The sequence below is a fragment of the Cyanistes caeruleus genome, chromosome 2 (assembly GCF_971803275.1).
Source record: "Cyanistes caeruleus chromosome 2, bCyaCae1.hap1.1, whole genome shotgun sequence".
In the NCBI taxonomy this organism is placed as follows: domain Eukaryota; kingdom Metazoa; phylum Chordata; class Aves; order Passeriformes; family Paridae; genus Cyanistes; species Cyanistes caeruleus.
Window position 1 is genome coordinate 10,629,266 of NC_141702.1, and position 13,779 is coordinate 10,643,044.

Genomic DNA, 13,779 nt, shown 5'->3' on the forward strand with positions numbered 1-13,779 from the left:
TTGTTCCTGTGAAAGTCACAAAATACAAATGCAAATGAATGAAACCATCATAAATAGTAGATGTAGCCCCTAAGGAAAAAAACCCCAAGCCCACAAGAAGGATATATTTGTAATTTAATACGTGGTAATACTCTATTAAAAAAGTTACATTACTATGTATATAAGCAGAGTTATTTTTAATTCAGTTTAATCTAGTAAATTAGTATGCATGTCAGAAAAATATTTGAAAAGACCATATATGGTCTGCAAGTTCTATTTTGTCTATAAAATGTCTGTCACCTTCAGAGAACTTTCCACAGAACTCATTTGTCTTAACCAAAGAAGAAAATCCCCAAGCAGTTGAGATCAATTGCAAAATTACCACAGAAACCATCAGAGCAGCCTTTTCTCCCAGACTGAATTTTACCAGGAAAGGATTCCTTATGCAAGAACAGCAGGATTTCTCTTTCACTAGGTGAGGGTTAACCATGCATGCTCATGTACACTTAAGAAGGTATAAAGCAGCCTCCTTCTGTCAGGAGTTTTGTGTAACAGGTTGGCAAAGTTCAATTTCATCATTTGCTCCTCTCCATTAGTGCCCAGATTCAAGAGCTGCTCTCAGAACTCCTTGGGAGCTTGGGCACACGCTGCAGACTGCTCCAGGTCGGGAGTGCAGCTGCCTCAGGTACCATTCTGCAGCTCCTGCTCTGTCTGGGCTGATCTCTGTCTGCACTGATGCTCCTGATGCTGATACTGATGTTTCTTCTGAGCACCTAGTTACCACAGAAAATTTTAGGTCATACAGAAGTATTTTATCATTGCTGGAAATTGCAGTGCTCAGTCTCGAATTCTAAAGTTTCCCTAAAACCAGTGCAATAGTGAGGCAAAGCCTTAAACAGCATCATTCCAAACCTACAAAATTAGAACAGTTGGAAACATTGACAAGGAGTAAAGCAATTTTCCAAATGAGAGAAACACAGATTTAAGAAAGAGTGAAATATTGATTGTCTAACAGTGCCCTGTAACAGTGTTTTATTTATGATGTTGCCCGGTAGCACTGCTCTAAGCTAAGAGAATCACTGTATAAACATGGATATTTCTAAGAGCGTTAGCTTTATTTGCTGAGGAGTTGAGTGAGAGATAGGGGGAAGGCAGACAGAACAAGGAGGAAGGGAGGGGTAAAGGCTGACAGAAAAAACAAGAAGACTGACAAGGCAAGAAAGATAGTGTTTGTGTTTAAAAGTAGAACTTGAAGCTGTGCCAAATCAGAATTTTCTTCAGGAACTTGAGAGCTGAAAACTTCATGAGCATGCTCAGATCATGGGCAGAGGAAGACACTGCAAATTCACTGTAATGTGCTGCTATGAGGCTGGGGAGAGAAAATGGAGAAAAGAAAGAAAGAACTGGCCTTTGGCCACTACTGTAATGAACTGAGGAAGGATAGAACATGAGTCTTAGCAATTCTTTAGTAAGCCTTGCTCAAGCAGATTGTGTTTAACAAAATCTAGTAGCAGACAGGGGATTTCATACCCTTTCTATTCTAGGACCAATAAACAAATAAATGATGCATACACATAGATAAATACATAAACAGATTAGATTCAGCTGGTGGACTTGGTTTAGCTCTGAATTTGGAAGGGGGAGGTTTCTGAAAGTCAAAACTCTGAAACTCAGGCTTAAATAGAAGAACAAACATGGGCTTGAAGAAATTCTGCACCAGTTCATAAGTTGTTGGACTAGCACAAATTCATATTGGTGGAATTACTCTAGAGTTGAGTTCAGCCAGGGGGTTCAGAGCTTTTAGTTTTGGTGCTCTGAGATCACGTTTACATGAGACACCTTTGTAGGGAAAATACACTTCATTTGGAAGATTATTTTGAAATTTTATTTCTGGCTCAGCACAGTTGTGGATAGTTTTGTGTGGACTGTAACTTTATCAACAAAGTTGCAAGAAAAAAAATGATTTCACTGCCATAAGAGAATAAAATTTTAATCTTTTTTAATATAGGCTTTAAAATATGGCATCTTGCCTATGGGATTTGTAAGGTAGGTAAGATTTATAAGGTAGGTGGTCATCCTCCCGGCATATGATGAATTCTAAACTACTATTTAGAAGATAAACTGTGGAATTTGGACAGATTCTAAGGCTTCTCTCCCCATACAGGGAAATAATGACATCCATGGCTGCAGAGTCTTGATGTCAAAGGTTTCAAACATTTAATAAGGTGTGTTAACTCACTACAATTAATGGTCGTACTGTCATTGAAAATGCTCAATTCCTACCAGAAAAAGAATAAAAGAGTCAAACCATCATTGGTCCCTTGCCCATCTTCTCCAAAATGGGGCATTACAGTGAAAGAAACTAAATGGACTGGAAAAGGTCTGTAGAATCTTGTGAAACAATGAAAAAGGCAACAAGGAATGGTGGTTCACTGTGCTCTCGTTCCTCTGTGGGCATCTTACTGCTGGTCACTTCTGAAATCCATGTACTGGACCAGCTGAAGGTTTTTGACTTGTGTTTTTTGACTCTGTCCTGTGATTTTTCTCTCCTGTAGAAATCATCACTGTTCAGAAAGCTGGATGGTAGTGTTCTGCTCCTACATTTCAGGGGACTGAAGAAAAAACCAAGAGATCTTGGTCAAACATTGTTGCTTTCTTTAATGAGAAAAATGGTAATGACATTTCCTCCGGTATGAAACTAGATAAACTTTACAGACACCATTCTGAAGAAAATTCAGAGCATTCCATTTCTTCCTCCAAGCACCATCAAGAACTGCTTACAGAATCACAGAGCTGGGAATGATCTCAAGAAACCGCCCACATTTCTCCTGCCTTAACGGAGGAGAATGATTTCTGACAGAAGTCATTCTAATCTATTTCAGAGACTCTCAATAATGAAGAATTTCTGACTTCTCCAGAAATTTTCCTTCTGTTTGGATGTGATTACATAAGGCCCAACATGGCTGTTCCAAGTTTCAGTTTCAATGCACTATTATTTTTGGTCTGTTTAGTCTCAGTAGAAAGTATATTATTCCCATTTTCTTGGATGCAGTCTTTTATATGTTATTATGCCCTTCTTTTAGGGTTTTATTTTGTATACTGAGTTCACAATTAGGGTAAGATCTTACTCTAGATACTCCATTCTATCTTTAGTAAAAGAAATTTATGTCATGTAAGCGATGAAAAATATCTGAATTAAAAGTAATAACAACAGCAGAAACCTTTGTGTGTGCAGCACTTTATCCATGCAGACCATTGATTTGGATTGGATTCCACAACTCTGTGAAACCACAAAGTTCAAGAGTTTGTAAAAAGAACACTGTGACAGGAGTAGACTTTACTATTCTATATTTAACTGGAATAGCTTATCAAATATTTGGAAATGTCCTATTCACATGGAAGTCACTCATACTACTGCTGATCTGCTACCATCAAAATACAGAAATAAAGTAATAGATAAATTCTTCTTGCTATTAAAATCTACAGCCATTTTTTTTCCTGCAGAGATAGTATTAACCACCATGAGAAACTATGTATCTCAGGCTTGATTAATTAAATGAGCAATTTGTTTTAAAAAAGTAGATTTTTCTTAGGTGGGTTTTTTTGAGTGTACACATTTTAATGCAAATGCATCTTTTCTGTGCTGTGAAAAACTTGATCTGTGCAAGTGACTTTCATGCTCTCAAAATAATTCAGAGTTAAAGCTCACTCCAACTTGCTTCACTGGATATCTGTTTATTCTTAGGAATACTGAAGATTTTAAACAGTATGACTCTGTCCCTTGTCCCTGATTAGTAATTCAGTAGAATTGTCATAAAAAAAAAATCATCAAAGAAATGAAAATAAGTGGCATGACACTGGAGACCCCATTCGAGCAATGTTGCAGCTCATGCTGGAAATGGAATCTCCAGTTTCATTTGTTTTGATGTACTGTATAAATATTTAAAGAATGCAAGCTGCAATTTTATCCAGCCTTTGCTGAATTTCAGTGTCATGCCTTGGTGGGGGTCTTAATGCTGATACTAATTGCTGCTAGAATTGCTGGTTCAGCAGACCAGTGGGGGAAGTATGTAAGCCCATTTCTGCTCAGAAAAACAACACAGAACATGTTTGACTTGAAGCAATGGTTCAAGTCTTATTGAAATACAACAGAAGACAGTGAGCCTTGTATATATGTTATGAAATTCAATGCATGAATGATGAATCTCATCTAACCCTACTCTGCACATGTGCCTTTACTGCATTTTAGGGCTTTTGGGTGTAGAAAGGATACTTTCATACACAGTGAAGTAATTTAAGAGTGACTAAAATAGCCAAATAACTTCACAGAAGTAACAGTGCCATTAGAGAATGGTTTGTGATACTTTTATTTAGAACATTCATATGAAAATCTCATAACATGCTTATTGAGAAATCAGATCCTTGTAAGGTTAGATAGCCAGGACTTTGTCTCAAAAACTAACAGTGGTGTAAGACTAATAGTTGAAGATTAATATACTAGAGTGGCAGCTGTGTTGCTCTGTGGATTAACTGAGGACCATCAGAGCTAAAAATATGAAATAAAGACCCTGAAATTTCTATCATGGGTTAATAACAGAATCACATTCATCAATAAAATATGTCTGATGGATACATGTAGCTTAACTTGGAGGAAGAAAATCTGCCACCTAAAAATGTGTTAGACTCACAGGGTAACTGATATGAGCTGCAACTTGCAAACTTGTGGGAAACCATAAAATACCATCAGTCATTTGAGTGTCAACTCATCTTCCCAAGTGTGTGTTTGCTGAAGAGTGTTCACAGCATATGAACAGAGGTATGGGGGATACTCCTGTAGGATCATTTCTCTAACCACTGTGGCATCCATACTCTCAGATAAAATAAGTCAGGGCTGCTGTTTGGTCCTGAAACTGAGTGGCAGAGGTTGATTCCTGTCCACAAGACATCCCTTGAAGAGAGTGGCTCTGTCCAGGCTGGGAATGTTGCTTGGTTTGCGCTGTTTCCAAGCTGTGTTCATGCACTGTGAGTCATTACATCCAGAACTGTACCTTGAAACTCTCTAGGAATTCAATGTCAGGGAAGATCACTGGACTGTACCTAGCTGCTCCTGTACCTAGACCCTTTCATTAGGAATACAGTAGAAATTTGTGGATGAGAACTTTATCCAGCATATCTACTGGTGGTGATACTAAAGGAAAGGGAGTGTGTGTGACCAGCTGCTGGATGACTTATTGGCTCAGAGAAAAGGCACAAAAGTTAAGCAGAGAAAGCCTTGGTTAGTTCTGAACTTCACCAGCCTGTATGGTTCAGCACAAATCTCCCAGACTAATATTTTCAAGCCTTTAGTTTCCAAATCTAGCCCTGTAGAAGAAAGTGTTGGATTTCTGTATGAAAGGATTGATACTTGTTTAAATAGCAGCCCAGGAAACAGAGAAAGATATTATTAAATATTACTGAGGTGTTTCTGAGCATCTCAAGACTTTATTCTTGAGGATTATTCATGAAGGCATCATTTAAAACTACAAAGACTTCCATACTGCAACACAGCTGCTCACTGAGCAGAAAAAACAGGGACAGCACCAAAAAAATGTCACCTGGTTTTGGAGCCTGAGGAGCTGGAAAGCAGCTGGCATCAGTACTGCTGCTTTTTGAGCTCCTCAAAATCATTTCAGAGTCAGTGTTTTCTAAAATTTTGTTTTGTTTCTTGAGTTCAAGAAGAGTTTGTTCAACCCATTCAGGCACATGTTGGGATTTTTGGGATGTCCTGTGCAGGGCCAAGCGTTGAACTGTGATGATTCTCGTGGGTCCCTTTCCACTCATTATGTTCTATGGTTCTATGATTCTGCTTGATTTCCTTGAAAAAATAGATGAAGAAGTTTTGTTGTCATTAATATTGTCCAAGAGAAATCATCTCTCCAAAATATATTTGTGTTTATTTCAGAGAGAACATATCTTGTATGATCTACTCTCCAAGGATGCAGTCCCGTGTTTAAACATGCCTGTACAAAAATATGGGGCCTATACTTATTTCAGTTGCTTTATACATAGATAAATATAACACTGACCTCAAATTGTTAACCTGACTTCAAAGCAAAATTGTCTTTTCTCCACATGATAGAACTGTCCTTTCTGGAGCTTGCAAAAAGTACTAGTTTACATTTTGGGTCCATCTGTCTTTAAGGCAAGGAAACACATCACACTGCAGTTTTCTCATTCTGGTCCTTGAGACTTGGATAATTCACAGCATTGTGTAAATAGCTCTTGAAATTTTCCCCATGGGAGATATGCAATTCCAATAATTTTCTACCTTTGTTACCTCTGAATTGTAATTTGCTTTCCTTAGGGAGATTTCTGTTTTCAAACACAGGCCTCTATTTTGGTTTTGGTGCAGTGTAGCCCTGCAAAGAAAGCACACAATGTTCTCTCTTGTAGCTTTCACTGTCAGTTTTTCTAATTTTACAATGTCTTGCTAAATTTTTCCAGGCTTTGTAATTCTGATAAGAACAGCAGGAGTAACCAAGAGAAAGTTCAGAGTGAAGGAGAGGAAGCTTCCTGATTAGCAAGAAAAATAAGTATTAAATGGCCAATATTATCACATATCTGCAATGCATGTCCATTTAGAAAAGGATGGAAAAATGTATATGAATGTATATATGTGTTGTATATATATATGTATAATGTATATGTATATACAGATTCATAATTACATTTGTTCTAAACTGGTTTTTTTAAGCCTGTTCATAGAAGATTGCTTATGAACCTGCTTTGGGATTCTTCTGGTTGAAAGAGATATAAAAATATAAAGTGCAACCATGGCTGCATTATGTACTGTATGTCAGATGACTGAAGAAATCAAAAATATCATGAACTGTGGGGTGTGCTGTGAAATGGAAATTAATGAAAAAATGTGCTAATAAGTAAATGACATATTAAATATATTATGAAGCATAATTTGTAGAAGAAAACAAATGATTGTTTGCAGATGACTTGGTTTTTTACTTTGAAATCAGAATCTCAAAGTAAAGCAGGTAGAGATTAATTCCTTGCCTTGTACCCAGGTCAATTAATTTTTTCTTTCTACAGTATTGAGGGAGGAACCCAAGATTAGTTTTCAGAGTGTTACATGAATAAGTAAAATTAATGTGATATCTCTATCTGCAGAGTGCATTTTTACATGTGAGGATAAATTACTTTTGTGTCACTTTCAAACCTAAATAGTCTCTGTCAAGAGAATAAAATATCCATTAAAAAGATATTTTTAATGCTTATCAGAAGAGTTTCTGTGCCAAATATACACTATCCTGTGAAATACAGAATAGTGTGCTGGTTACTCCTTTGATCTCAATATCCTTCATCCTGGTCTGCTGCCAAGGATCATTCACTCTGCACACATCAGCTGGGACAGGGAAAAATGAATGCAATTGAATTCACATCTCACTTTCCCTATTTCTCTGACTCTGATGTCCTCAGGGAAGATATTACTCCCTGGTGTGGTATGAACAACACCACCCACATCTGTACCTTCAGCACAGACAGATGGCATCTTCTCTGCTTAGTCAAATAACAAAGTGCCCCTCTTTAGAGCTTGGAGCCAGCCATGTTATGATGACTTTTCTGAGGAAGGACAGCCTGTGGCACAAATACATTACAAAGTATAATGCAGAACTACTGATCTAACTCTGCCCACATCAGGATGTGATCACCTCAGCATGGCACTGTTAGTTCAGGTGCCAGCACTATTAGTTCAGGTGCAGCAGTGTGCTAACACGGCTCTGCTACTTCCAACATCCACATAATTTTTCCTGCAAAGCCTTGCCATGCCTTGCTCAGCTCTGCTGTGTGGTGGTACAAGGACTTATAAAAATGCCTTGTCTATATGAGTCCTTCTGTTAGATACCATATCTGCATTTATATAAACCTCTTGGTTTTAACAATTGGATTTAACAAAACTCAATAGATTTACATATAGGAAATGATTCTTTAATGGTGGTGACGCACTGGAACAGGTCGCCAAGAAAAGCTGTGGATGGCCCATCCCTGGGAATGTTCAAGGCCAGGATGAGGCTTTGTGCAAGATGTTCTAGTGGAAGGTGTCCCTGTCCATGTCAGGGATGCTGGAATGGGATGATCTTTAAGGTCGCTTGACCCAAGCCATCCTGTGATTCTGTGATTCTGCTCTATGAACTTATGTGGCAAATTGACATCCAGTAAAAGACTTTGCCTAGAATAGTTCACCATCTTAATGGATCAGGAGGAATAGGGGATTGCCTAAAACAGCAGATTAATGCCTAGCATTCTGGGGTTTGAATTTTTGCTGAACCGGCTTCTCCATGCCTCTGGTGATGCCTAAAGATTTTTATCTGTTTGGGAAAGACCTGTGTTTTATTCCAGGCATCAATGGATGCTGTCACTCAGAGGTGCTCTGAGCAGGGTATGTGCACCAAGGGGAGCCAGGACACATCTGCTGTGCTCTGTGCCCACCTGTGCCCATCAAACTACAGACATCCAGTAGTGATGTGGGCTGGGGCTCTGTGGCCAAGTGTGACCACTCACAGCCACCAAGACAAGTTCTTGGCAGCACAACCTATGGCTGTGAGTGTACAGCTGGCCTGGCCACTGCCAAAGGCAGTGCAGGCTGACAGGGGAAAAAGAGCCAAACACTGTTTTTTTCATCTTACACTGTGACAAGCACAAGGTGTGCAAATGTTTACAGCACCTTAGGGAACAAATAACGTGGGATTCACCTGAAAACACAACTCAGAGATGCCTGAAGTCACACGCTGGATATTTTAGGGAACAGCTCCCTCATGACTGTGGTATCAGACATCATAAAGCCTCAGAATATCTTAAAGTAAATACACAATGTTTACTTAGACTAAACGAATTTTTCTGTGTAATTTTTTTCACTGTTTGTTCCGATTTTTACAGTTCTAATTGCTTCTTTCTATGCTTTTAGGTAGAAATTTTTAAAACTTTACTGTATCATGAGTTTGGATCTGGCTATATATAGTTTTCATTGGTTTATTATTTTCCTACATGATATAGAATAGAATATTTCAGTTGGAAGAGACCTACAGTGATCATCTGGCCCAACTGCCTGACAACTACAGGGATGACCAAAAGTTAAAGTGCTAAGAGCATTGTCCAAAGGTCTCATAAACACTGACAGACATGGGGCATTGACTATTTATTTAGGAAATATATGCCTATTTTTAGATTTAATTTTATATGGTGAAGCTCTGAAGAATCATCTAAGTACTTTGCCCTGAAGTGACGCCATCAAAGAAAAAACAGCATTGGCTCCAAACAGCCAGTGCTTTACACACATAATTATTTTCAGCCTAAACTTTCATTTTTGCACTAAAACAGCATAAATGTCCCCTTGGAGAGGGATTGATTAGGATTACTCGGTTGCTTATATCCATTTTCAAGTATTTTTGTTCTGCAAGGGCGGTGGAAATGCTCCAATTGTGAATTAAAATAAGGCCTTTTGAGTCGAAATTGCTTTGAATTTCTGTAATCATTAATTTAATAATGGCAATTATGATCCATTGCAAATGTTCCATGCTTGCAACACTCATGACACAGCTGACAGTGGTAAACCTTGCAGAGCCAGGTAAAGTGATGAATGTCAGACATTCCTCCAGTTGTTTTTGAAAAGTGTTTCACTGCATATGTGTCTGTGTGCATTGGACTTTGGTACTGAAACAGACCTTGTGACACATGGTACCCACTCAAGTGGTTCCTGTTCCTGCCTGTGAACAGTCAGATAAGGTATTCAAAATTTGTCTGTGAACAGTCAGAGCATCACCTCCTCCTGCACTAGCAGAGATTGCACAGGGTTGCAGTCAGCTGGTAGATGCAGCTATCCTAGAACAGTCAGCTTGGAGCTGTCTACCCTGGAACAGCAGACCCCAGTTGGGAATGACCCATAGCAAGAAATTCCTTATGTGTTGGAAATTGAATTATTTAAACTTTTTCCAAAAATCCTCTTTTGAATTTATTTAGTGATCTTATTCTAATGCAAGATGAACAAATTTTGAATACCTTTTCATTTACATACTAATATCTGATCAGGGGAAGGATTTCTGATGCAATAAACCTTAAGAAAGTAATACAAGACAAATGTTCACTTACTATACAAAATGGGTTGAGCTTTTCAGGCTCTTGCACTTCAAGCTGATGACCAGGCAAGTGCAAAGCAAGTGTAAATGTATACCACAAAGGTAGGTGATAGATGAGACAGAGAAAACTTATTTTAATATGTTCTTATACAACCTGTTCGGTTAGAATGATGTTAAAAAAATATCATTTCAAGCCCATACATTTCCAGATAATAAATGAGAGTGAAACCCCTGAGTTTTGAACTCATATGGCACAGGTGCAAATGATTTCTCCAAGTTACGTGAACAGAGGCAGCACATGCTGACATTTGGGCATGAGAGGCTTAACATTTGCACAAACATCTTCTCTGGGTGCAGCCTAAGAGCAGAGGCAAACTTTCCACTTTCTGTATCTGCAAACCAGAACTTGATGAGACAACGACGCTCAGGAGAGGCAGTGAGAATCAGATGGTAAAATAGATTAGGTAAAGATTATGAAAAGGTTTCAGGAACCCATGTCATAGGAATGGATCTCAATTCTATTTATCTTTGATTCTTAAAGAACACAAGCTTCAAGGTTTTGGCCTGTACGTGCACTAAAGACATTGGAACTCTTAATTAAGATGTATTCATTCAAATTCCTTTTATTGTAAAAAAAAACAAAAAAAACATGCATTTCACATCACTTTCACTAGTGGAGTTTAAAGAACCCAGTCATGGCCATGATTTGGCTGATGGACCACACTGGTGTGGATCCATGAAGCTGCCTTCCACTAACAGTCAGCTGCCTTTTTAGGGGTAATTTTAAATTTCGGTGAAAAAAAAAAAATGAGTGAAAGCAGAACAAAAAGAAAAAACCAAAGCCCCACTGACTAAAAACTCCTGGAATAGACCAAGTGAAAACTGATTCCTGGTCTCTTTCATGATACATCTAAGCAAAACTCAGCGGAACAAAACCTCTTTGAAGCTCTTAAATGTTCGGTGTTTGCTGAGGTGCGTTGCCTTGCACCTGCTTTTTGAAATAAGATGTATTTTGAAGGGGGCAGGGTTGATTTTGGAAGGTGAGATGGCTCACTTTGTTGTGCAAGTCAAGTGCAATGGCAGCGCACCACAGATGTCTGCCACATGTTGCACACATTTTAATATTCAGTAGCAAATGTTCTTATTATATGAGAGCAAGAAGAATAAAGTTCATTTCATGAAAGCAGGTGGAGCAAGGCCCATTGATATGTGTGTCACATGGAATGCATAATGGATGATGGTCCAGATGCATCCAAAAAAGAAACGTGCTTTGCGTGCAGCTGAGATAGGGACGCTTGTGGTAAATTCTGCCCTTTGTCTATGAGGCTTTGGCTCTGGACAGGGATTCTTGTAATGTGTTTCTGCCAAATATTTTAGTATTTAACTCATATGTTTTACCATATATGGGTGTCTACTTCAGCACTTTTGTGTTTACCATTTGCGAATTTTTTTCCTTCTTGTTCTTGCAGAACTGCTTAGTTAAAAATTCAGTGGGCCCAATGATTACTGATTTTACAGTATCAAGAGAAGACTCACACTTTTATTTTGCAATAGCACGAGAAAGAAAACAAATCAAAAAACCCCAACCAAATAAAAAAACTAAAAAATGAAAAAGTAACAAATTGAAATTCTCAGCAAGAGAACATTCTCAGCAAAACCCTGACCTCAAAAATATACTTGGCTACCAGACCCTCTCTGAGATAAGTTTCATGGATGACTGGACAAGCAGGATTTTCATACAGTGGGTTCCATTTTACAATGGTCATTTAGAAGATGAAAGACCTAAATAAAATATTGTTTGTCCAGTTCTAATGTTCTCTGGGATATTATTCCAGTCCAATTGTCATAATGGTGGTTATAGCAGTTAGTACACAGGTGCCTACTATGAGATAGAGTTTGAATTTTTAGTAAGTCTGACTGAATTCAGATGATGGGGGTCACAAAATAAAACATAAATTTAAAAATAAAACATTACCAAAATGCTACTGTGTCAAATCAGGCTGCTTGTTTAGGTACCCAAATATGGACTTACTGCCTGATGTTTGTGCTTTGCATTAGATTTGCATGAATAACATTTGAAACCTTACATTCTTGGCCTGAACAAATGAGTAATGTTTCTTTAAGGAAAAAAATAAATAAAGCCAAAAAGCTAAAAACCCCAGAGCCTTCATTAGTTTTTTTGCTAACCAACATTCTTATGTTTTATATTCAAACCAACATATTAACATGAAACAATCATTCCAGATGGAAGAAAATATCACTTCTAGGGTCAGGAAAGGGGTACATAAAATTCTGGCAAATTAGAAGGAAAAATCTACAGGGGCTAAAAAGCTCATTAATATATGCTTTAATCCCCTTGTGGATCGTTGTGGTTTGGACCTGCAAAAACTGAAATGAGAAAATGCTACCATAAGCTGACCAGCTTTAGTGCTGAAAGGCAATATCCAAAATGTTCCTCAGGCTTCCAGGGAATGAAAGGACTTGAATGGATATTTCTATATTGTTCTTCTGGACAGCTGACTGAGTAGACGCCTACCCTAAATTAATGTGTCCCAGGCTACGGTGTGAATTTCAGCAGAGAGCATGTACCTAGCCAAAAGCCAGCATAATTTAGAAGGTATAACACTTTATAAGCAAGATATTTTTAAAGTTTTGTTTAACAACAAAAACAGCAAACAGGAAAAAAACCCACTCCAACCATTGAACATTTTTGTTTTGCCTTGGGGATAGAATTTCAAGAAACTACAGTTTATGCCATGATTTAGCCAATCTACCTAAATACAGCATCTGTAACTCCTTTATGTGGTATTTAGAATTTTGACAAGAAAATTTTACTGGTCTTCTGTCACAAAACATTACAGGACCATGTTAATACATGCTTTAAATTTGAGTTTAAAAGCAGAATCAGATGCCTCTTCCTTTTACATATATCACCTGGTAAGACAAGCAAACAAGTCACATCTCCTTCTACTGTCTTTTCTTCCAGCTGTGGGTTTGGATCTTTGCAGCTGCAGGGGCCATATTGAGGGGCACCAGTGCATAGAACGAGAGGCAAGATTTTTAAACCATATTCAGCGACAACACCTGATTCTTGGCTCCTTTTGATGTGAGCCAGACATTAATTATCTCCATGTTGAGAAGTGGAACTCATTTCACATGACTGCTGATTGGATTTGACCATAACCCAAGAGCTGAAGTCCCAACAAGAGGCTGCAAAGCCAAGCATGTGACTGTGGTTCTGCATGAATTCCACCAGCTGTACACGAGAGAACTCAGTGTCCATGGCCAGGACCTGCAGCCATCTGAGGGTGCTACTTGCAGTGTAGCCCATCTGCTACTTCTAAAGCAAAATGTGGTTTATAACTGGCTCAGGATGGACCTCTTGGATTCAAACCTCTTACTGGGGAAGTGCTTACACAGAAACTACTACTTCTGCTTTCCTTCCTCCTATACCTCCCTCACCTACATACACAACATTTGCATGTGTGTTACTCTTATAGTACATATAACTGCTGATTACTTCAAGACTTTGGATCAACAGAAGCTCAGCAGAAAGTGAGGCAATTCTACCAGCCAGGAACCTGAAATATTTCTGAAATGTTTCCTAAACATTAACAGGAGCCAGGAGGTATTTTGATAGTGTTATAAATTTAAACTCATTTATAACAAATACTGA